Here is a 23,759-nt window from a genome sequence, read left to right as displayed (position 1 = left end):
ATTTTTGAGAATAATTACCCATAGGAAAAGGGATTTGGAGGAAGGGTGGAATTTGCTTTAACTTTCTAATGTATACACTTATAAATTGTTTGGAAGTTTAAAAAATATACATGCATTTCTTTTATAATGATTAAAAATATTTTATATTTTCTCATTTTTTCTGACTCAACACTATTTTAAATTTGCATCACCTGATATCTGACTATCTCTCTCTCTATATATATATCTACAACAGTCTCCTGAGGGTCTCCCACCAGCTCCAATTACTTTACTAGTTGTCTGACATTAGACTTTGAGAGCCTGTTTGAAATGAGAGTACCTACCCTGACTATTTCTCAGAGTCTTAAGTTTAAAAGCAATTAATGCATGTGGGTAAGCTTTGAGAAACTGTTAAGCACAATGCTAATATAAGGCATCACCTCTAACAGTGACTGGTGGTATAGCCTAAGCCTGAGGACTGGGTAAGGTCTGTGAGATCTCACAAGTAGCACCACTGAGATAACAGAACTAAAGCTCTAAGTGTGAAATGACCAAGTTATTCAACTGGGTTCTTCAGCTACAAGGTATGAACCTCCCCAAACTAACTTTAACATTCACATCACCGTTGATTTTAACTAGATTGGCTGAGAGACCAGCCTCCTAAAACTATTCATCTTTGCAATGATAAACAATGCAAGAGGTTTGTTAGAGCTCAGCCATTAAACTTACACTTATTTGTAAGCCTAATTGGTATTATTAACATTGCAAGGACAAAGGAGCCTAAATAATAATGTGGAAACAGAGCTAGAAATGTATTCTAAATATTTAGAAGTACATCCATTTCCCTTTAAATATGCTACTTTAATAAAAGCACATGGCCTACCTAATGGAAAATTTCATTATTTGCATTGAGCTGTAGCAAAGAAATTGCATCTAGCATGTATGTGGTACAGGTATAAAATCTGTTTAGTACTGCTCCTGTCACTTATTGTGTCAATGAAGACATCAAAACATTTGTATTGGTATTAGTTTTTACTTGATATAAAGACAAATTGAAGAATTAATTGGGAGGTTTGTTATACTATTATAGTCTAGTACTTCTATTATTTTTTGAGTCTTTGAGCAATATTTTATTTTTTATTTTTATTTATTATTATTATTTTGAATAGGGTCTCACTCTGTTGCCCAGGCTGGAGTACAATGGCATGAGCTCAGCTCACTGCAACTTCCGCCTCCCATTTTCAAGCAATTCTCCCACCTTGGCCTCCCGAGTAGCTGGGACTACAGGCACATACCACCACGCCTGGCTAATTTTGGTAGTTTTTGGTAGAGACAGGGTTTCACCATGTTGGCTAGGCTGGTCTTGAACTCCTGACCTCAAGTGATCAACCCACCTTGGCCTCCCAAAGTGCTGCAATTATAGGCACAGGTATGAGCCACCATGCCCAGCTGCCTTGAGCAATAATTTCACAAACTCTTGTTCCATGTGGCTATTTTTGCACAGCGATTGGACTTTGCAGTGCAGTGTGGTTACTACTGCTGATGACTGAAACTGGACCCGAGGTCAAATATTGTTCTCAAAAGAATTTCAAGGTTTGTCAGCCACCCCAACCCTCACTCTCACCCACTGGGACAAGAATTAGAGGAGAGGCAAAGACATTCAATAAATATTTTCCTGCTATGAACCAGTAAGTCATAATTATTATGGATATAGAGGTGGACAAAACCCTCAAGAATTTTATAGTCCATTAAATGCTTTGGGTATTCCTGTCCAAGGAATATGCTTATTTTGGGTTGCAGTTGGCAACTAAACTAAGAGGACAGAAAGACCACTGTACTTTCCATACTAATGAGATACATTTCAGACAGTGACGATTAAAGAAGGTAAGGGGTTGTGAAATACAATGTGTATTTATGGGTAGGCCACATTCTATTTTAATGTTGTCAACACCAGTCTTTTGTATGTACTTCAAAATATATATTATGTTTTTTACTGTTGGCGAAGTAGGAGATGCGTATTTTCTTACAGAAGACTTCACGTTCTTTTAAATACAGATCTTTTATAAATAACCCAGCATATTTCACATTTCATAAGCCAAGCAGATATTTTGTGTGGTAAGGTAATACTTTAAATCATTAATCAGTGTGATCTAATGCTCACACATGAATACCCAATTATTCTCCTTAGTTTGACATTCACTGTGGCCTATAACTCACAAATTTTGAGACTTGCCTCTGGGTATTTGCAATTCAATTTAAAAAGGATTTTTTGTTTCCTACTATGTGCTTCAGGAATCATTCTAGGCACTGGCTGGGATTACAAGGATAAATAAAGCACAGTTCTCTCTCTTGTGGAGCTTATAGATTCACCAGATAGATTGGTAGGGTCAGTGTCTGGAGTGGCTAAAATTCGGGATGTGCCCTCAGGTTATCTTTATGCCAACAAGAAGAAACCACTTGTATTTTGGGAAGGTGATAGGTCAAAAGCAGTTGGAAGGTTGGGGAAGGCTAGTGGGGAGGTTGATATAACAAAAGCCAAATGATGACTAGGGGCTTATTTAGCAATACATGAAAGTTGGAGACTGGTCAATTCAAAATTGAACTTCCAACTGTCTTGATTTTTCTGTCACTTTCTATTTCACAATTTAAAAAAAGCAAAGCTTGCTTGTACCTTGCTTAAGAAAGTGAAGTGTTTTAAATGACCCAAGGATATGTATTATGAAAAACAATAACAACTGGATTAATGAAATAGCTGTTTGAAAGTGTCTTGTTTACATTTGTCACCTTATTATTTCACAGAAAGACCTCAATAACCTTTTAAAATAACACCTAGGAAATGACAGAGCTGCTGAATTTGGATCCAACAAATGACATACTTTAAGATAGTCGATGATGAGTTCCACAGCAATAAAATATCAAGGTGCCTGTAGGCATTGATGAGTTTCTGGGTAATTACACCATAAAGCCATATTTCAAAATGTCGCCTAACTTTGCATGTGTTGAGAGGTTTGCAAAGCATGTTCAGGGTCCCAGATGGAGGCCGCCAGCTCATGGTATGTGCTAGGGCCACACAATGACAACTGTCAGCTTCTACCCTGTTGAACCAAGGGCACAAAAAAATATCTTAATCAGCGGACTGTTTTACCAGAGGATCATGAGAGCCCAAACGAACTTTGATAACATATTGAGAAAGCCTCCAGTTGATCTGGTCTAAAAGACAGTGTAAGAAATCCATTTTTTAGATTATTGTATTCAAGTGAGTGTTTTAGTATTTGTAGAATGCTGGCAAGAACAAAACCAACAAAAAATAACAGTACTGATAGATGCCCCATCGACCCTCAGTTAATGTATAGAATGTATGGAAGAAGCTCTGGAATTTGAGGCTTACATTATACATTTAGTAGGTAAATATTTTCCAGAATTTCTCAAAAGATGCTTAACGTTGTAAATTTACAAATTTACACAAATAGTACGCAGCTGTAGAAATGATTCTTATAAAGAATTTTGAACAGTACAAGGAACTGCTTAGAATAAATGAATAAAAGCAAACAGTAGTAGTGTATATTCAGTATGATCTCAGTGACAAGGAGACAGATAGGGGACCAAAAATATATAATAGAAAGAACGATGCTAAAAATATTAATGGAGATTTCCTTTAGGAAGGCAATGGGATTGTGGATGACTTTTTTCATTTTAATATTTTGATGTGCTTTCCAAATATCCCATAATGAATGCATTGTTAAAAAATAATGTGACTACATGTTATTGTTAATAATTTGGCAATATAGGAAAACACAATGAACAAAATAGAAAGTACCCATAACCCCACAATCACAAAACAACTATTGTTAGCATTTTGTTATATATCCTCTAAGTCTTTAGAAAAATATGCTATCCATATTAATTTGTTCAATACATATTTTAAAATAATACTGTACATTCTTTTAACTTATTCTTTTATTATGGAATATTTCAGGCATACAGTAAAGCACAGATAATAGAATAATAAAGTGAATACCTGTGTATCCACAACCCAGCTTTGTCAAATAGCAACATTTTTCCACAATGAGATTATTCATATTCAGATTATTTTGTGCTGTTTTAAAAAATGAAATCAAATAGATGCAGTTAAAGTCACCTGTTTACTCCTTTATCATATTCCATTTATTTCCTCTCTCCCTCTCTCCCCTAAGGGACACTCTTTTGATTTTGGTATTCATCATTTCCATAATATCTTTACTACACACATATGTATTCATAAAACATACAGGTATTTGATAGATTTTCATGTTATTAAGCTATATATGTATATGTGCACACACACTTGCATTTTTAACCAACGTCATTATTTTTAAGGTTTGACTATATCATTAAATATAATTTGACTCATTCATTTCACTTGCTGTGTCATATTCCATTTTATGACTTTAGCATTCTTTATTTCTGTTGCTGATGGAGATTTAGATTATTTCCAATTTTTTTTCACCATCATAAATATTGCTGCAATGAATATTGTTTTGCTTGTCTCCTTTCTTATGTATATATGTGATAGTTTCTCCAGGACAAGGATCAAGAAACTATATACCATGGGCTCAATCTGTCTAGTTACCTGATTTTGTAAATAAGGTTTTATTGGAACACCACTATATCCTATTATTTGTGGTCTATGTCTGCTTTTGTGCCACAATGACAGAGATTGTATGGACTGCAAAACCAAAAATAGTTAACCATTTGGCCCTTTACAGAAAAAGCGTGATGACCTGTATCTGGAGTATTATCTGGGCATGACATTTCTGGGTACAAAGTGCAAATCTTCAACTTTAGAGTATAGTCAAATTACTCTACAATGTGTTTGTGCAAAATGATACTCTTTCACTCGTGTATATGATTTCCTGTGGCTCCATATTTTTGCGAATACTTGGCAACATGAGATTTAAAGATTTTTGCCAGTCAGTTGACTAATATTGGTATCCCTCCTTAATTTTAATTTGCATTTCCATAATTATTATTGAGGTTGAGGAACTTTTCAAATGTTTATCAGCCATTTTTACAAATCTGTGAATTCTCTATTAATATCCTTTGCCTACTTTTTCTGTTGAGATGCTTGTGTTTTTATTATGATTATTTCTTTATATAATCTCAATATTAATCCTTTGTTGATATGTATGGCTTATGTAGTTATTTTGTTGAATAGAAATTTCACATTTTAATGGAGTCAGATTTAGCAGTTTCCATTACAGTTTGTACTCCTTTATTGTCTTGTTTTGGATATTGTTCCCTATCCTGAGGCTATCTTCTATTTTCAAAATTTTAAAGTTTTGTTTCCATTCATCTCCTCAATTGACTTGGAATTTATTCTTGTGGTGTGATATAGGCATTTAATTGTAACCTGCTTTTCCATATATATCACAAGTGTCTTCCCACATCAACAGAGAGATCTGCATCATTATTTAATGACTATATATATTATTCTATTATAATTCATTTAATGAATCTCCATTTGTCTTATATATAGGCTATTACAGATTTTCTCTTCATAAATAATGATTAGGTGACCATTCTTCTGAAATGAATAATTTTCATAATCAGAAAGAGAGGAAGCAGGAAACTGACAGTGTAAAAAATTACCAACCCCTTCATGGTACTCTTACATTCAGAATTCATGAATTCAGCAAGTGTTTATCAAATACATTTTATGGACCAGGAACTATTTCCAGGTGCTAAAGATATGTGGTATGTATGGTGGTAGATTGGCACTCAGCATCTACTACTACTTCCTTCTGGTGTGCATTTCTATATTGCGAAGTTTTGAAAGCTAAAAATCCAGAGTCTCTTGTAGCTAGGCTTCTGGTATATCCCCCAAATAGATACTCTGACATGGGGTTTTGAGGCAGAAATGAGGCAGTGGCCATACCACTGGCCTAGCTGTTGCTGCCCTCAAGCACAGCTGTGGAGCTGGTGGGCATTTCTTAAGCAGCTTTCTGGGGTTTAGTCAGTAGCTTTGTGGGGATTTAGAGGCAGTATGATGGTGGCCATGCATGCTTCCTGGATTGTATGTATAGTAGTGTGTTCTATCGCTCAATATTTCCTACAGTGACCTCATGACTCTCTGATTTCCTGATTGTGGCAAAGGTTCTCTGAGGAGGCCAGCTGGGTGTGCTGTTCTGGGAGTCATTCACAAAGGCCCAGCCTACAGCCTACTCCTCCATCATTTCCAATGATCCTACACACAGAGTGGTTTTTGCTTCCTGCAACCGAATCCTGACTTACAGAACTGTCTGAAGAGGGAGACAGAATATAAACAAATAATTCCTATACAGTTTGCTAAGTGCTAAGCCAGTTATCTACTAGGTGCTATGAGATCACAGAGGGAGGACTATTTTTGCTCGTAAGTGTCAGGAAAAATGTCACTTAAAAGGTGATTTTTGGCCACATCTTAAAGAGTAATATGTTCTCCCATATTAGTCTTTAAGACTTGGCTGAAAATCAAAAACAGCCTGAGAAAGTTCAGAGACATGTGATTCTGGCACAAATAATTTTGTGTGGCTGAATCATAGGGTGTGTAAGTAGAAAGATCACTTTGACAGTTGTGTATAGGACAGCTTAGAGGGGCAGAAAAATGTAGCCAGGGAAAATGTTAGAAAAAGGAGTGGACAGATGCAAAAAATAAAATAAAATAAAATAAAATAAAATAAAAATAAAATAAACATGATAGATGAGAAGAAAGTCAAGGATTCCTAAGTTTTTGTCCTACAAATGGTAGTCCCTCCTTCCCTCTTTTGTTACCTCCCTCCCTTCTTTCCTTCTGTTCTTCCACCAAACAAAAGTTCCCTATATTAAAGTGTAAACTCATTCTTGGCCATGTTTTTACTCTTGTGTCCTGTATAACATCTAGCACAATGCCCTGCACATGATATTGCTCAATAAATATTGGCTGAATGTTTGATCTGAGCTACTTGATTGTACCTTTAAGAGTAGTTAACAGAGTTAAAAAATCAATGTGCTATTCTAAGTCACTGTTTGGAAAAGATTTAAACCCTTGCAGTGGATTACACTGAACTCTTTGTTTTAGTTTATTATTTATTTTACCAAAGCAAAAGTGCTTTCTCCATTTCTTCCTCAGTTGATCAGAAAAAGCATTACCTTCTATCTCTAGATTTCTCTTTAAGGTAAAATGGTCTCTATGCTCTTCTCTAAAACCTTTTGCTAAAACTTTCACCTCTGCAGTGTAAAATCTAGCTTGTCTTTGTTTATAACAACAACAATAGTCTTTAATGATACTGATACTAACATTACTATTAATAATAATAATACTAACGAAAAAATGCCAAAAAACCAGAATCCCTTTACTTTAGAGCACTTCTAAGCCTTGCATTGAAGTTTCTGTAGCCAGAGCTGTGATTTTTTTTAGTAAAAATTACTTTTAACATTTTTAAGGAGTAGAATAAGACAAATCTTCCTGTTCCTTTTTTCTCATTAAATATGAAGGCACTTGATCGCTAATGAGAATCCTTGTTTTACTTCAGAGACACTTTGGATTACAACCAGAAAGACCTTTTTATAAGACACAGCCAAAATTTAGATACTCTTTTGAACAGACAATTAAACAAAAGAATTATCAGCTACTGGAGTTCAAGGAAGGAAAATATCACTGGTTGGGAGCAATTAGTAAAAACTCAATTTAGCAAATATTGGGCTGTGCTTTGAAGGAAGAGTAGAATTTGAGTAGGTAGAGGAAGGAGAACTACCCAGATAGGGTAATAGTATGGAGAAAGGTGTGGAAGTGGTAGTGGGAATGAGTGAAAGAATTGAAAGGACAGAGAGTAGACTATTTTGACTTATGGGAGAAGAAAAGACTGGATAGATTGGTGGGGCAAATTATTTTGCTTCTTACTTTTTTGTATAGTAATTAGTATTTTGGGCATGCCAGGCTAGCAGTATGAGTTTGGGATCATTGTCCAGATGTTGGCCATCATTCAAACTGTATTTTGGATCTATCTTCCCAGTTGTTGAACTGTTATAATGTCAGAGCTGGCAGGGTGTTTAGAGATTTTTAGTACAACTACTTCACTTTATAGATCTGGAAACCAGAGCCCAGAGAGAAATGACTTGTTCAAGTTCACAGAGTGAGTCAGGCATTTTAATTCAAATATAGCATTGGTCCTTAATGGTGTAATTAACTTGCCAAATACTAAAAAGAGGAGGGATGTCAATTAGCTGAGCATGTTACTGTATTTCCTTTCTCATAAAAATCCCCTGCATCTGCAAAGGTGTTCCTTTCTTCTTGTTGGATAAAAGCTGCTCCTTTGTATACTCACGAGGGATCAGGTGAGCATATTGCTTGGCTGGGCTAGTGTTTCTCTCTGTTCTCTCATGTAGATTACAGGCTCAGTTTCTTTATTAAGTGAGGAAAGGAAATAGTCATTAAGCATCTTTTTTTTTCATTGTTAGCATACTTTTATTTATTTATTTATTTATTTTTTACCTTTTTCCTTTTTTTATTATTATTATACTTTAGGTTTTATGGTACATGTGCGCAATGTGCAGGTTAGTTACATATGTATACATGTGCCATGCTGGTGCGCTGCACCCACTAACTCGTCATCTAGCATTAGGTATATCTCCCAGTGCTATCCCTCCCCCCTCCCCCCACCCCACAACAGTCCCCGAAGTGTGATGTTCCCCTTCCTGTGTCCATGTGTTCTCATTGTTCAATTCCCACCTATGAGTGAGAATATGCGGTGTTTCGTTTTTTGTTCTTGCGATAGTTTACTGAGAATGGTGACTTCCAGTTTCATCCATGTCCCTATGAAGGACATGAACTCATCATTTTTTATGGCTGCATAGTATTCCATGGTGTATATGTGCCACATTTTCTTAATCCAGTCTATCATTGTTGGACATTTGGGTTGGTTCCAAGTCTTTGCTATTGTGAATAATGCCGCAATAAACATACGTGTGCATGTGTCTTTATAGCAGCATGATTTATAGTCCTTTGGGTATATACCCAGTAATGGGATGGCTGGATCAAATGGAATTTCTAGTTCTAGATCCCTGAGGAACCGCCACACTGACTTCCACAAGGGTTGAACTAGTTTACAGTCCCACCAACAGTGTAAAAGTGTTCCTATTTCTCCACATCCTCTCCAGCAACTGTTGTTTCCTGACTTTTTAATGATCGCCATTCTAACTGGTGTGAGATGGTATCTCATTGTGGTTTTGATTTGCATTTCTCTGATGGCCAGTGATGATGAGCATTTTTTCATGTGTTTTTTGGCTGCATAAATTTCTTCTTTTGAGAAGTGTCTGTTCATGTCCTTTGCCCACTTTTTGATGGGGTTGTTTGTTTTTTTCGTGTAAATTTGTTTTGAGTTCATTGTAGATTCTGGATATTAGCCCTTTGTCAGATGAGTAGGTTGCGAAAATTTTCTCCCATTTTGTAGGTTGCCTGTTCACTCTAATGGTAGTTTCCTTTGCTGTGCAGAAGCTCTTTAGTTTAATTAGATCCCATTTGTCAATTTTGGCTTTTGTTGCCATTGCTTTTGGTGTTTTAGACATGAAGTCCTTGCCCATGCCTATGTCCTGAATGGTAATGCCTAGGTTTTCTTCGAGGGTTTTTATGGTTTTAGGTCTAATGTTTAAGTCTTTAATCCATCTTGAATTAATTTTTGTATAAGGTGTAAGGAAAGGATCCAGTTTCAGCTTTCTCCATATGGCTAGCCAGTTTTCCCAGCACCATTTATTAAATAGGGAATCCTTTCCCCATTTCTTGTTTTTCTCAGGTTTGTCAAAGATCAGATAGTTGTAGATATGTGGCATTATTTCTGATGGCTCTGTTCTGTTCCATTGATCTATATCTCTGTTTTGGTACCAGTACCATGCTGTTTTGGTTACTGTAGCCTTGTAGTATAGTTTGAAGTCAGGTAGTGTGATGCCTCCAGCTTTGTTCTTTTGGCTTAGGACTGACTTGGCGATGCGGGCTCTTTTTTGGTTCCATATGAACTTTAGAGTAGTGTTTTCCAATTCTGTGAAGAAAGTCATTGGTAGCTTAATGGGGATGGCATTGAATCTATAAATTACCTTGGGCAGTATGGCCATTTTCACGATATTGATTCTTCCTACCCATGAGCATGGAATGTTCTTCCATTTGTTTGTATCCTCCTTTATTTCCTTGAGCAGTGGTTTGTAGTTCTCCTTGAAGAGGTCCTTCACATCCCTTGTAAGTTGGATTCCTAGGTATTTTATTCTCTTTGAAGCAATTGTAAATGGGAGTTCACTCATGATTTGGCTCTCTGTTTGTCTGTTATTGGTGTATAAGAATGCTTGTGATTTTTGTACATTGATTTTGTATCCTGAGACTTTGCTGAAGTTGCTTATCAGCTTAAGGAGATTTTGGGCTGAGACAATGGGGTTTTCTAGACATACAATCATGTCATCTGCAAACAGGGACAATGTGACTTCCTCTTTTCCTAATTGAATACCCTTTATTTCCTTCTCCTGCCTAATTGCCCTGGCCAGAACTTCCAACACTATGTTGAATAGAAGTGGTGAGAGAGGGCATCCCTGTCTTGTGCCAGTTTTCAAAGGGAATGCTTCCAGTTTTTGCCCATGCAGTATGATATTGGCTGTGGGTTTGTCATAGATAGCTCTTATTATTTTGAGATACATCCCATCAATACCTAATTTATTGAGAGTTTTTAGCATGAAGGGCTGTTGAATTTTGTCAAAGGCCTTTTCTGCATCTATTGAGATAATCATGTGGTTTTTGTCTTTGGTTCTGTTTATATGCTGGATTACATTTATTGATTTGTGTATATTGAACCAGCCTTGCATCCCAGGGATGAAGCCCACTTGATCATGGTGGATAAGCTTTTTGATGTGCTGCTGGATTCGGTTTGCCAGTATTTTATTGAGGATTTTTGCATGAATGTTCATCAAGGATATTGGTCTAAAATTCTCTTTTTTGGTTGTGTCTCTGCCTGGCTTTGGTATCAGGATGATGCTGGCCTCATAAAATGAGTTAGGGAGGATTTCCTCTTTTTCTATTGATTGGAATAGTTTCAGAAGGAATGGTACCAGTTCCTCCTTGTACCTCTGGTAGAATTCAGCTGTGAATCCATCTGGTCCTGGACTCTTTTTGGTTGGTAAGCTATTGATTGTTGCCACAATTTCAGCTCCTGTTATTGGTCTATTCAGAGATTCAACTTCTTCCTGGTTTAGTCTTGGGAGAGCGTATGTGTCGAGGAATTTATCCATTTCTTCTAGATTTTCTAGTTTATTTGCATAGAGGTGTTTGTAGTATTCTCTGATGGTAGTTTGTATTTCTGTGGGATCGGTGGTGATATCCCCTTTATCATTTTTTATTGCATCTATTTGATTCTTCTCTCTTTTTTTCTTTATTAATCTTGCTAGCAGTCTATCAATTTTGTTGATCCTTTCAAAAAACCATCTCCTGGATTCATTAATTTTTTGAAGGGTTTTTTGTGTCTCTATTTCCTTCAGTTCTGCTTTGATCGTTGTTATTTCTTGCCTTCTGCTAGCTTTTGAATGTGTTTGCTCTTGCTTTTCTAGTTCTTTTAATTGTGATGTTAGGGTGTCAATTTTGGATCTTTCCTGCTTTCTCTTGTGGGCATTTAGTGCTATAAATTTCCCTCTACACACTGCTTTGAATGCATCCCAGAGATTCTGGTATGTTGTGTCTTGGTTCTCGTTGGTTTCAAAGAACATCTTTATTTCTGCCTTCATTTCGTTATGTACCCAGTAGTCATTCAGGAGCAGGTTGTTCAGTTTCCATGTAGTTGAGCGGTTTTGAGTGAGATTCTTAATCCTGAGTTCTAGCTTCATTGCACTGTGATCTGAGAGATAGTTTGTTATAATTTCTTTTCTTTTACATTTACTGAGGAGAGCTTTACTTCCAAGTATGTGGTCAATTTTGGAATAGGTGTGGTGTGGTGCTGAAAAAAATGTATATTCTGTTGATTTGGGGTGGAGAGTTCTGTAGATGTCTATTAGGTCTGCTTGGTGCAGAGCTGAGTTCAATTCCTGGGTATCCTTGTTGACTTTCTGTCTCGTTGATCTGTCTAATGTTGACAGTGGGGTGTTAAAGTCTCCCATTATTAATGTGTGGGAGTCTAAGTCTCTTTGTAGGTCACTCAGGACTTGCTTTATGAATCTGGGTGCTCCTGTATTGGGTGCATATATATTTAGGATAGTTAGCTCTTCTTGTTGAATTAATCCCTTTACCATTATGTAATGGCCTTCTTTGTCTCTTTTGATCTTTGTTGGTTTCAAGTCTGTTTTATCAGAGACTAGGATTGCAACCCCTGCCTTTTTTTGTTTTCCATTTGCTTGGTAGATCTTCCTCCATCCTTTTATTTTGAGCCTATGTGTGTCTCTGCATGTGAGATGGGTTTCCTGAATACAGCACACTGATGGGTCTTGAGTCTTTATCCAATTTGCCAGTCTGTGTCTTTTAATTGGAGCATTTAGTCCATTTACATTTAAAGTTAATATTGTTATGTGTGAATTTGATCCTGTCATTATGATGTTAGCTGGTTATTTTGCTCGTTAGTTTATGCAGTCTCTTCCTAGTCCCGATGGTCTTTATGTTTTGGCATGATTTTGCAGTGGCTGGTACCGTTTGTGCCTTTCCATGTTTAGCGCTTCCTTCAGGAGCTCTTTTAGGGCAGGCCTGGTGGTGACAAAATCTCTCAGCATTTGCTTGTCTGTAAAGTATTTTATTTCTCCTTCACTTATGAAGCTTAGTTTGGCTGGATATGAAATTCTGGGTTGAAAATTCTTTTCTTTAAGAATGTTGAATATTGGCCCCCACTCTCATCTGGCTTGTAGGGTTTCTGCCGAGAGATCCGCTGTTAGTCTGATGGGCTTCCCTTTGAGGGTAACCCGACCTTTCTCTCTGGCTGCCCTTAACATTTTTTCCTTCATTTCAACTTTGGTGAATCTGACAATTATGTGTCTTGGAGTTGCTCTTCTCGAGGAGTATCTTTGTGGCGTTCTCTGTATTTCCTGAATCTGAATGTTGGCCTGCCTTGCTAGATTGGGGAAGTTCTCCTGGATAACATCCTGCAGAGTGTTTTCCAACTTGTTTCCATTCTCCCCGTCACTTTCAGGGACACCAATCAGATGTAGATTTGGTCTTTTCACATAGTCCCACATTTCTTGGAGGCTTTGCTCGTTTCTTTTTATTCTTTTTTCTCTAAACTTCCCTTCTCGCTTCATTTCATTCATTTCATCTTCCAGGGCTGATACCCTTTCTTCCATTTGATCGCATTGGCTCCTGAGGCTTCTGCATTCTTCACGTAGTTCTCGAGCCTTGGTTTTCAGCTCCATCAGCTCCTTTAAGCACTTCTCTGTATTGGTTATTCTAGTTATACATTCTTCTAAATTTTTTTCAAAGTTTTCAACTTCTTTGCCTTTGGTTTGAATATCCTCCCATTGCTCGGAGTAATTTGATCATCTGAAGCCTTCTTCTCTCAGCTCGTCAAAGTCATTCTCCATCCAGCTTTGTTCCATTGCTGGTGAGGAACTGCATTCCTTTGGAGGAGGAGAAGCACTCTGCTTTTTAGTTTCCAGTTTTTCTGCTCTGTTTTTTCCCCATCTTTGTGGTTTTATCTACTTTTGGTCTTTGATGATAGTGATGTACAGATGGGTTTTTGGTGTGGATGTCCTTTCTGTTAGTTTTCCTTCTAACAGACAGGACCCTCAGCTGCAGGTCTGTTGGAGTACCCGGCCGGCCGTGTGAGGTGTCAGTCTGCCCCTGCTGGCGGGTGCCTCCCGGTTAGGCTGCTCGGGGCTCAGGGGTCAGGGATCCAGTTGAGGAGGCAGTCTGCCCGTTCTCAGATCTCCAGCTGCGTGCTGGGAGAACCACTGCTCTCCTCAAAGCTGTCAGACAGGGACATTTAAGTCTGCAGAGGTTACTGCTGTCTTTTTGTTTAAGCATCTTTAAAATACTGAAAAAGGCATTGATTTTGGAGAAGGAGTGGCTAGATTTTGAGTTGCAGTTTACATATATTGTAAGGTGGCCATTTTGTTCTATAACCAGCAGCTAGGGGAGAAAAGAAACAATTTCAAGTGTGAAACAGTGAAATACTTTAGAGATTGGGGTCTGTGTTTCCAAATATAATAATTCTTCAAGGCCTCTTGCCCAGAATATCTTCCATTTTTCTTTAAACCATAAGAATAAGATAACTTACATTGATAGCAAAGACCAGGCAAACTTTGACAATGGAATTTCTAGAGAGAGTTTCAAGAAAGGTGAGTTATGACTACTCAATCCGACCAAGGTGGTGAACTCTGCCAGAATGAGATCACTAATAAAGTTACTGACCCAGTGACCATAATTTCCAGACTCTTAAGAGAACTAATGTAGTATAAGACCTAACCTTAGGGACAGATGGCTAATGAAAAAGAAAAAAAGAATCATTTAGACACTCATGCCTAGATGAATATAAGAAGCAACTTAACATTCTCACCAACAGTGTACAAGGATTTCTTTTTCTTTGCAATCTCATCAACACTTGTTTTTCATCTTTTTAATAAGTGCCTTTTTAACTGGGGTGAGGTGATATCTCACTGTGGTTTTGATTTGCATTTCCCTGATGATTAGTGATATTGAGTACTTTTTCATTTACCTATTGGCCATTTGTATTTCTTATTTTGAGAAGTGTCTGTTGAGGTCCTATGCCCATTTTTTACTTGGGTTATTTGTTTTCTTGCTACTGAGTTGAGTTCCTTATATATTTGGGGTGTTAATCCCTTATCAGACATAGTTTGGAAATATTTTCTCCCATTTTATAGGTTGTCTCTTTACTCCATCGATTGGCTCCTTTGCTTGAAGAAGCTGTTTAGTTTGATAGTGATAACTTTTTTAATGGACGTGAATTTGGAAGAAGACTGGGAAAATTTGGAGAACGTTTTACTTTTTACCCTGCTATACCTCTTATTGTAACAATAAATAAAAGAAAACCATTTTAAAGGGCTTCACAATGTGATTTTTTAAAATTACAATAACTACAACACATAGAAAATAGATGTTCTTGAGATTTTAGGAAATAAGAGAATTTATGGTGAATTATGTTTAGACAGCTGTTAGAGGACTCTGACTATAGGGTTGCTGAATTTAAATATGTACAGTATATGCAAATGTCAGAGAGCTATGTAGATTAAAGAGGGAAATATCAACAAATAATCCAAACTACTTCATGTTTTTATGTCATAAATTTGTAAACACGTGAGAGAAAATGATGAAAACAGATGAATACTCCACCCCCCATAGCTGAGACCTTCTCTCGGGAATGGTTTCTACACAACCCCATATACGGCAAATGGAACCCACAGTTGGAACAGGCTTTTGTGAGGGCGTTTGAACCATTTACTTGGTATGTGCATAGACTGTGTACCTGGTGGGAAGCAAGAGGAATTTATTTTTTTATTTTATTTAATTATTATTTTTATTATACTTTAAGTTCTAGGGTACATGTGCACAATGTGCAGGTTTGTTACATATGTATACATGTGCCACGTTGGTGTGCTGCAGCCGTCAACTCGTCATTTACATTAGGTATATCTCCCAATGCTATCCCTCCCCCCTCCCCCCACCCCATGACAGGCCCCGGTGTGTGATGTTCCCCATCCTGTGTCCAAGTGTTGAATTGAACAAGGAATTTATTTTTTATTCTGTCAGTGGTGCTGATATGCAATGTGCAGTCACAGAGTGCACAGAAACAGTTATGCGAACTGGAGCTAAAAGTAGTGGGTTTGAAACAATTAGTTTTACCTCAGGTAACTGCTACTTTCTCTACTTGCTTTCTCTCCCTGTGTCTGCTTTCATTTCTCCATGCCATTGTTGGACATGTCCAACACAGAAAGCAATTAATAATGGAAGTCATAGTTAATACAAATAGCTTGGTAAATGATAGACTAGAAGTTTATTAAATCTAATTCTGTTTTTTTGATTCTAAAATAACTGTAACTAGAAGAAACAAGGCAAATAATTTACAAATCTGATGAGTTTGCAAATTCACTGATTCGTCAAACATTTCTTGAGTGCCTGTTATGTCCCAGGCGCTGTGTTCGATGTGACAGGAAAAACTAATGAGAACATCAGATATAACAGTGTCTGGTGTGCAGTCAGAAATGAAGTAATCCTCAGCACTATAACTGTTGGTGATGCCAAGAAAATAGAAATATAAATCTTTCATGTTAATTTAGCTTTCCAAATAAAAATAATAATTCGATTCTGAAAAGTAGAAATTAAGACAAATATTACTTTTTAATAGTAAAGCAAAGTGTAGGATAGCTTGGTCTGATTTGCTTAGTTAGATAAAATTCTATACAACTGATCTAAAAATTCCAAACCTGACACAGGCAGAATTTTTATCAAGCCTCTCTTTCTACTCCAGAATGTTATTTTGCCCATTATATATCACTTATGAGATGGTATGGCTGAATACCTATAACCGTATCTCATTTCAGGTGTTTACTTTTTAGAGAAACTGCTTATAGCTGCATGGTGTTTGATGTTTTAGGGTCTCCAACTGTTGGCTTTCTGTAATCTTAGTGTTTGGAAAGAACAGAAAAATCTCTGCTTGTACATTGAAATGGGACTCCATTTAGGTTTCAGATCCTTTCGGCCTGGCTATCTGAACAGTTTTGTGATTATTAAGTAAGATTACTTACCCAAAAAAAAACACTTTAGATATTTCTAAGCACAATAAAATGAAAGGTATATAAAGCCCCATTTGAAGTCAGAGTTTAATCCAGTAACCTCAGTTCTCCAGATACTTACCATTCAATCCCAAGGTTAGTAAGAAATAATTTTAAAGGCCAGGGCTTGTTATTATGAAGCCCATGCATAAAAACTATGCACTCCACACAAGAAGGGCATAATGCCACACTCTGAGTCTTTTTGCTTCTTTTGGATACATACTTCTTAAGATCGCTTAACTGGTTGAGATACATCAAACTAGGTAGGAAAAGAGGACTATTAGCGTCAGGCTGGGGGACAGCAATAGAATAGAAAGTTGACAGCCTGGCAGTAAGGAGAAAGAGAAACATGGAAAGAGAGTGCTGTATTACAGCACAGCATAATAACCGTGGTTCATAATGATGGCCGTGAGTTGCTGAGAAAAAGGTAAATTATGTTCCATGTCCTTTGGGGTGACAAGAAAGTGGGTAATACGATTTCCCTCCAATGTGGTTCAGATTTCTGAGCTTGAGATGCACACTTCCATTATCTGGAAAGTGTACCAAGGTTACCGATGTGAAGCATTTCCTTTTCCTGATGAAGTCAGAGAAATGAAGCATTGCTATAAATAATTACATATCTATGTATAAAAATAAGAATTTATCTTAGAGATGATGTATTCCATCAGTTGCTTATAACTAAATGAAGTCAAATGATTACAGCCCTGATTTTATGACACCCTGCCATATTTTCAGTTATGTCAGAAGGAGTAGGAGGTGTTATAAAGCTCAAACCAATAGACAAAAAGCAACCATAAATTGATCATTCACCATGACATACTCTGTGTCTAATACAGTGTGCCAGGCATAAAGTAGGCACTCAAAATTTTTGTTGGAAAAAAAAATGTGTGTGTGTGTGTGTGTGTGTGTGTGTGTGTATGTTTATCCCACAGGACAAAAGGAAATGTTGTAAAATCAAAGATTTTAGTATGCTGTATCCTTTAAAAGTCAGTATAGAGTCAGCTATTGCTGTATGCCAAACAGCAACAAATATTAGTGGCATACAACAGTAATTTTTCTCACATGTCTGTGAATTGGATGGGTGTCAGGTGATCTAGGCTGGGCTCAGCTGGACAGCTCTTAGCTGCAGGCTGGGTCTGAGTCTTCTCTATGTGTCTAGGACTAGTAAGCTAATCAGGACATGTTTTTCTCATGGTGACAGTAGAGATGAAAGAATACAAGAAAACATGAGGTCCCTCTTAAGGCTCAGGCTTGAAACTGGCACATTGTCTCCTCTACCTACATTCCATTGGACAAAGCAAGTCACATGGTCAAGCCCAAGGTAAATGGGTGGGAGGTACACTCTGCCATTAGTGGGAGGAACTGTAAAGTCACATGGCAAAGGAGTGGGGATTGGCAGGAGTAATAAGTAGGATATAGTAATTCAGTCTAACACTCTTAGAAGTCACTGAACATAGGTTAACAAGGCTTGAGGTCAGGCACATGTGATTACTCCTGTGGTGCAACTATTTGGTCTTTTCCTTTGCTTTCAACAATAATCTCACAGTGAGATGCAGGGCAGGTTTCCAAAATGAACTATTCATATGGAATTGACGATTTTCCTTCCAATTTTTGATCTAATTTTTTTGACAAAGGTTCTAGTAGAGCAGTAGTAGAATATCAATAATAAAGCATCTGCAGCCACATTTTCTCTGTGATTGATGAATAGCCATAGCAAAAATGTTATTGTACCTAAGGAAATAAATGACATTAAACAGATTGCTATTTGCCTTGTGTTTATATCTAATTTAACTTTAGTGTTCAACAGAGGATTGGTGTACTCTATTCAGTGGAAACTAGAATACTAGAAAGCACCTCTTTTGACAGTTGGAGGTGTGCCAGGTTGCATGACTGCTTGACAACTTGTCATGCTAAGGATAAATCATTATCCTGCTGTTTAACATGTATAATCTGTTGTATTATCTAGCACTGATAAGTGCATTCGTGTGAACTGGTGCTTGGGGAGGAGTCACAATGTTTACTAACATGTCTCTGAACTAAATTTAGTTATATAGATAGGTAAGATAGGTTATTTCACAGTTGAATTCCCACAAATCTCTCATTATAAACACCTAAAAACATGTATATTAATTTACTAGTACTTCCACCACAAATTATTTTTATCCCTTTACTTCCTTTAAAAGAATCAAAATGGCACTATGTATTTAACTCGAATATGGCAAAAATAATCAGAAATAGTAGCCCAACTATGTTCTAGATATTTCTAGATTAGCAGTTCTTAGTATGGAGTCCATAGAAGCACTTTGGGGGATTTTTGTGTAACCACTGGTCATATACAAAATCTGAATATACCTTTCTCTGAAGAATGTCCATTGCTTTCATCAGATTTTAAAAAAAGTCCAAGACCCAAAAGACACTAATCAAATATTGCTACATGTCTAGTAGAATTTGTATTCAGTTCTTAGTAACTCCATTTAAAAAGAGCAATAACCAAATCAAAGTGTTTCCTGAGGAGAGTTACCTGAGTGTTCTGAAAACCATGCAACATGTAGAATGGTTGAAGGAATTATGGATGTTCAGTCTGGAGAAAAGACTAATTGGGAGATGTAGCTGTCCTCTACTATTCAAAGGGCAATCTCATGGGAAGGGACTCACTCTGTATTGTTCTATGACAGAGTCAGAAGAAAGAGGTTGTAAAGCAGCAGGCTTCAATTCAACCTAAGAGTGAACTTTGTAATTGGACATATGAATATGAACTTTTGTAATATGAACATGTGAATATGAACATATTGCAATACTGGAATATGAGCTTTTCAAGAGTGTACTGGGTAGCTTATTAATTGACTCCATATTTTTTTCTAAATATAAAGCTAAAATAACTAGATATTAGAGTATGATTAGAAAATGCAGTAGGGCAACATTGATGTTCTCATATGGCTAACCAAGCTCTCCTATCCAAAATGCTTCAATTATTTGGATGAGGGCTTAAGTTTTATTTTGAGGAGATGAGAGATATAACAATAAATATACTCACTTCAAGTGTGTGTGTGTGGGTTTAGATTTTGGAACCTATTATTTTTTGATCCATGAAATCAGAATTTAAGCACTAAAAGTAATTTAAATATTATCTGATCAACTCTCCCATTTTACAGGTGAGGCAGCTCAGGTGTCTAGAGTTTGCTTCCATATTCAAGGTTACACAATGATTAGCAGAACAAGAACTTGACTGCCCCTCTGAGTATTGTGCTTTTTCTATTACACTAAGTTGCCTCTTTTTGCCCTCACCAGTATTAAGGTAAACTACTTCTATTAACTGTGAATGCAAAATGAGATGATGTATGCAAAAAGTTATTTTTAAACTAGGACTAAAATACTACTACTATTAATATTTAATATTATTTGAATATTTAATAATAAACCTCAACAGAATGTTGAAATGTAATTATATAGTTGAAACTGGGAATCATTAGGAAGACATAGACCAGTCTGTGATAGAGAAATAAGTAGATATTGTCTTCCTTATTAACTCCCCCAACCTCTTCCTTCCTGAAAATCTGGTCTTTCACCTCCCACCTTTTTTACACAATTATGCTCTTTTCTTTTATAATGTTGCATATTTTCTGGGATTTATATGTGGTTATTTGCAGCTATAAACATATGCAAATGCAGATGCAGCATTGATGTAGGGGAGGTATCATGACAGTATCTAAGTGGTGCATCCCTGGGTCATACTTTGTGAATTTGCTAATCTTGAAAGGTTAAAATTTAAGTCAGGCTCTGAGCTTGGCAACTAATAATACTTTGGTTTTGTTTTTGTTTTTGGCAAAGTGTACTTGTGAGTTCCTGTACATATCTAATGGGCCAATCTGAAATAAGAGTTATTGAAAGCAGCTTATTTATAGATTCAATGGTAGCTGTAACATTACCCACTCAATATTGTTTAACCTGCAATCCTTAAAAAGAACAATATATGTTTGTGCAGCACTTTGCAGGTTTACAAATGGCCTTTCCATTCCTGAGCTTACTTGAAGGTTTTTGTTAAGAAAACTTGAAAATGGAAATCAAGACACCATGTAATAGATGTTTTATGGTTTAAAAATATTCCAGGATGATTTTATCTTTGTCTGTGCTCATGAGACTGGAGGTAAGAAGATAAACATTTGAGCGACAGTTGCACAAGTTTAGGCAAAGATCAGAGGTCTCAAACTAGGGCAATGTAAATGGCCAAAGAGTATTGAAGAGGGGAAAACTCCAGGAGATATTGAGATAGAGAGATTTGATAGTATTGGGTGAATAAAGGAGGTGGGGCGGGGGCGGGGCAGGAATCTAGAATAAAACCAATGTTTCCAACTGGTAGCTGTGTTGTTCTTATGCCTTATTATTAATTCTTTCTAATACTTCCTTTCATGAAACACAAAGAAACATAATTTTTGCAATTGACGTGTGTCAGGATCCAAAAGAGGAGGTAGAATCTCATTGATAGAAGTGGGGAAGTTCAGATCACATTACTGAAGCAAGACCACACAACTAGTTAGAAATACTTTGTATCCTCTCTGTCACCCTTTGGAAGGTATGCTTTGCTATTCTCAGCTCATAGCCCCTGTTTTACAGATACCTAGACATTTGTACCATTCCACCTTTCCCACCATGGCTGCTGAAGTCTGCGTCAGTACCTCAGAGGCCTGACTTACCTCTCATTTGGGGAGCTAGTTAGACTCCACTTAAATACAGCTTGGTCAGAAAAAGAAGGCTGCTCTTTCTAATAGCATGCTCAGAGTATCAACCCTAAGGAAAGTTGACACCATCCTAGCTATCTTATGTTTTCTTTCCATCACAGAATATATAGCCTTTATCCTTGAGCACAACCTAAGTCCTCTTTTAGGGATACTTCGAGGAGAACCAGCTCAGGAGCTTGCTAATGTCCATATCTTCTGATTCTTACCTCTGTGCCACCTAAGTCAATGAGAGGAGGGATAGTGTCCAAGTAGCAGGGGGAGCTATGCCATCCTAAGCTGACCTCTTATGTTAAGCACTCATCCTTTTAGACATGCCCTCTATGCCAGTGGTTCTCAAATATTGAAGCTGACAATCACATGTGTAACCAGGGTTAGAAGCAAGATGAAACCCCACCCTTTCTTTCCTATTCAAAAATTCACAGTTTAATGAAAGTGAATGAAATTCTTGTGATTATAGAGATAATCTTGAATCCTCTTTAATTTCTATTAAAAATAAAATTGCACACTTGAGAGTAATTTATTATTCACAAATTATGTTACCTGATGCTAACATACCTGCCTCTCAAAGTACCTCTGTTGTGCTAAAGTTCAAAAATTCCAGTAATTGGGGATCTTGGTTCATAAGTTTTTGTGTTATATTTCCAGGCTTCTGGATTCCATATTCAAATCCAATAATGACATCCCCCTTTAGTGTAGTTTTTATATGCTTCAGGTTTTTTGACTTCTGTTTTACACGATATAAGACAGCCCTATGCTATTAGGTGGCAAATTGTGTAATATAGCCTACAACTGCTCTAGGGGTTTAGTGAAGTAAGGAAGCAATATAGGCTAAGACTTTTTTTAAAGTCTATTAATAAGCCAGATACAGGCCAGGTGCAGTGGCTCATACCTGTAATGCCAGCAGTTTTGGAGGTTGAGGTGGATGGATTGCTTGAGCCCAGGAGTTCAAGACCAGCCTAGGCAACATGGTGAGACCCTGTCTCTACCATGGTGGAGTTCTAGCTACTCAGGAGGCTGAGGCGGGTGGATGGATTGAGCCCAGGAGGTAAAGGCTGCAGTGAGCAGTGATCGTGCCACAGCACACCAGCCTGAGTGACAGAATGAGACCCTGTGTCAAAAAAAAAAAAAAAAAGGCCAGATACGTTTCCTTATTGAAACCACACAGCAAGTTTGTGATGCAGGTTCTCATTCTTCTCATTTTACAGAAGAGAAGACGGAGGCTTATCAAAGAGCAAGCTTTCTATTGGTCACAAAGATGCTAAATATTTGATTTAGAGCCAGGGCTAAAGTTTCTCTGACTCCAAAGCCAGATAATTTTTTTTTCTACACAAAGCTATTTGCTTGAAAGTAGGGGGCAATAGGGTTTGAGATGAACTTGAAAGGACAGGGCTTCAACAGGAAGAGAGAGAAGAAAGGGAATTGCCAAAAGCAAAATAAGCAGAGGCGAAGACGTGGAAATGACAATAACTCTGCTGGTTGGTCATGAAACCAATCTGATTATGGTTTTAATGCAGAGCCTGGGTTAGGGACAGGAATCAAAAGTTAGAAAATAGGGGTGTTATGTCTGGAAAACCAATCCATGTAGTTGCAATTTGATGCCAAAAGCCACAGAGAAACTTTTGTTCTCTGATGTAATAGGTGGGATAGGGCACGATGAAGAAAATTAAGTATTTATTTAGTTAAGTAAATTACTTGAAACAGTAAGTTATTCTACACATTTAAATGTAAAGAAAGTTGATACATGACCCTTTAGGGATATTTTTTTTCCATGGGGAAGGTAGTAGGGTCAGATATTTTTGTGAGAGTTTGTGAGACAAATAGCCACTACTCTGAATGGAGATTCTCTCAAATGAAGGCTGATCTTATTTTGAGAAAATATATCTAATTTTGTTCCATTGTTGGATTTTAATCAAGAGAAACAATTGAATAAACCCCTTCTAAGCTATCACTCTCTGGTAAGATGACTGGTTTACATCTTGGCATTAAATTGGAGATAGTCTAGAAAGCAGGGGTTCTCAAACTTGAGTATACATCAGAATCACTAGGGGTTTTATTAAAACACAGATTTCTGGGTCCACCCTCAGTGGTTCAGTGAGGTAGGTCTGGAGTATGTCCTGAGAATTTTCATTTCCAAAATATTTCCAGGTAATGTTGATACTGCTATTTCATGGACTACACTTTGAGAACCATTGTCCTAGGCTGATTTCTCAAGTTTTCATTCAAAATCAATTAGGTGAAACAAACAACAAAACCCTTAGCCAATTTAAGGGAGAAGTGATTGGGTTCTTTCACAGAAATGTCCTATGTTCAGTAAATTGG

This window comes from Pongo abelii, chromosome X (genome assembly GCF_028885655.2).
Source record: "Pongo abelii isolate AG06213 chromosome X, NHGRI_mPonAbe1-v2.0_pri, whole genome shotgun sequence".
In the NCBI taxonomy this organism is placed as follows: domain Eukaryota; kingdom Metazoa; phylum Chordata; class Mammalia; order Primates; family Hominidae; genus Pongo; species Pongo abelii.
This window is presented reverse-complemented; position numbering follows the sequence as displayed.